Below are 2,753 nucleotides of genomic sequence, written 5' to 3' on the forward strand. Positions count from 1 at the left end.
TCCCTTTGGGGACATTTCCTGAAGGTTGCATACACTGCTTCCTCTAACAACTCTTTAGCTAGAACATGGCCATATTCTGTTGCATATAAGGCTGGGAAGTATAGTTAATTCTGAGTGCCCAGGTTTCCAGTTAAAGTTTTTTTTACTAGAGAAGGCAATTGAGAAAAAATATTGAAGAACTAGAAGATTCTGCTCAGGTAGCAATACAAATAAGTTGAAGAAAGATTCATTATTTAACACATTAATTGGGACAGTGGAGTCATATGGAAAAGTAAAATCAGATACCTTGCTCACACTGTACATAAAGAAAAATTTACATGGATTAAAAATATAGATATGAGAAAACTTTAAGACAACTTGAAGAAAATATAGGAGAACATCTTTTTTTTTTGAATGCTTGGTACTTTATTTAAACACACATATATACAAGGATGACAAAGGGAAACTCTGCAGAGTTGAACACAGTGGCTGCATGCATTGAGAGGATTGGCAGACTAGTTTTACAGGATGAAATTCGGGTTGAAAATAGGTAAAGACTGGAGAGCGAGTTTCATTTCCCAACCCCACATAGAAGGGTCTTCCAGCCTAGTTCTGGGAACATTTTCTGTACTTTCTCTCATCAAGAGGTCTGAAATCAGTGTCTCGGGGCTAGATTTCCATACCTCTGCCTGGTGATGAGGTTGATGTAGTGCCGCAGCGCTGAATAGTATCTGGCCATGTCCTGCGCCGGCGCGTCCTCTCCGGGGTTGTCTGGCTTGGAGGGGTACGCCTCAGCCAGCGCGCCCAGGCACACAAGCAGGGACAGGGCGAGGGTCAGTCCAGAGAGCCCCAGTCGCTTGCTACACAGCATGGTGGCGGGCAAGCGGGCGGGTGTGGCGGGGCGGCGAGCACTCTGCAGTCAGGTGCGCCTCTCCGAGGGGTGAGTGCAGGCGGACAGGGTAGGAGAACATCTTTTTGACTTTGCAGTAGGAAGAGATGATTTTTTTTAAAAAAATATTTTATTTATTGGGGCGCCTGGGTGGCTCAGTCGTTAGGCGTCTACCTTAGCCTCGGGTCATGATCCCGGGATCCTGGAATCGAGTCCCATGTCGGGCTCCCTGCTCGGCAGGAGGCTTACTTCTCCCTGTCCCACTCCCCCTGCTTGTGTTCCCTCTCTCGCTGTGTCTCTTATTTATTTATTTGACAGAGAGAGAGAGCAAGAGGGGGGACACAAGCAGGGGGAGTGGGAGAGGGAGAAGCAGGCCTCCCGTGGAGCAAGGAGCCCGACGCAGGGCTCGATCCCAGGACGCTGGGATCATGACCCCAGCCAAAGGCAGACGCTTAATGACTGAGCCACCCGGGCGCCCCAGAAGAGATGATTTTTTTTTAACAGAGACCACAACCCATTAAATAAAGGTCTGACAAATTTGCCCATACCATGATTAAAAACTTCTGTACCACAAAGGAGAGAATAAACAAAAACTAGAGACTGAGGAAGATATTTGTAACTTATGTGTTAGGATAACATTTTAGAATCTGGAACATATAAAGTTCCCACAAATTTGTGAGAAAAGGACAACCTAATACAAACTGGACAAAGGATCTCATGGGGCAATTTATAGAAGATGGAAATAGAATGGTAATTAATATGTGAAAATGTACTCCACCTTGCTAGGACAAGTATTGAGTGGAAGGATGTATTCTAAATCACAATGATGGTTGCTTCTGGACAGACAGTACCAAATATCTAGAAAGGGAGAGGAAGACGGTGGAGTAGAGAACAAAGAGGCATTGCACTTGTTAGGAGTTGTCACATAATTCCTCTAAGTTAAAAAAAGAAAGGAACAAAGCCGAATCTCAAAGCCCTCTCAGTTGGGTTTTTCTTAACTTCATTTGCCTATTCTTGGATGGGATGTACTGAGGTCTGCTTATCCCTTAGTCCCTGTGTACATGACAGAGAGTAGAGGGGACAGTCCTCCCTGCATTTGTCTTGGTCCTGGTCCCTTACAAGGCCATGGCTGAGGAGGGTGGCCCATTATTTGTGCAAAATTCTGTAGCTCTACTTCTCTTTGCTGCCATATCTCTATGAAGGAAAATGCAGGAATCCTATCTTGACTTTTGAGGAAGACCCCTGCTCATCCCCTTGCAAAAGGAGAGCATGCCATTTTCCTTGTCATCTTCAATAAGCTTCTGCTTAGCTCTGACTCCTGGGGACATTTAGGATACCTGAGTCAATTTGTTTTCTTTCTCTTGGCAGGCTGTTCTCCCAGCTTAAGCCCAAGTATCTGGTGTATCTGAAGTATCCTGATCCATGGCTTGTGCCTAGCTTATTTAAAAAGAAAAGGAAAAATTAAGAGGAAAAAAAGGCAGTATGCAATAATAAATTATTTCAGTAACTGAAAGATGCATCTGAAATGAAGTCCTCCTTAATATCTGATTTCTTAACATTTTGAAAATGAAAACAAGGCCTTTCTGTGAGAGACCACATGCAAGACTAGTTAGGTGGTGGGCCTACAGAAGTCAAAGTGTATATTTGGTGCCTTGAAAGCAGGGGACTGAGAAAAGCAACTGTGTGTGGCTCTGGGCTGAGCTGACCCTGGGAGGGGAGCAGAAACCCAAATGAGCTAAATATGCATGCATGCACATAGGCTCAGGGTGAGTCTGGAGGCAAGCAAATCAAGCCATGATGGATGAATTGAGTCTAAGATCTGGAGGCAGGTCAGCCAAGAGAGTAAAACTGCGCACCATAAACCCAAGGATATGGGTGGATTCAT

At 44.8% G+C, this 2,753-nt stretch overlaps 1 pseudogene; it reads right to left on the reverse strand.

Moving 5' to 3' along the window:
* Window positions 1–420: 420 nt before the first annotated feature.
* LOC112837786 (pro-neuropeptide Y pseudogene) lies at window positions 421–850 on the reverse strand (annotated as a pseudogene).
* Between the last annotated feature and the right edge of the window lie 1,903 nt (window positions 851–2,753).

This window comes from Callorhinus ursinus, unplaced genomic scaffold (genome assembly GCF_003265705.2).
Source record: "Callorhinus ursinus isolate GAN/ISIS: 27379988/994484 unplaced genomic scaffold, GSC_fseal_2.0 scaffold22, whole genome shotgun sequence".
NCBI lineage: Eukaryota > Metazoa > Chordata > Mammalia > Carnivora > Otariidae > Callorhinus > Callorhinus ursinus.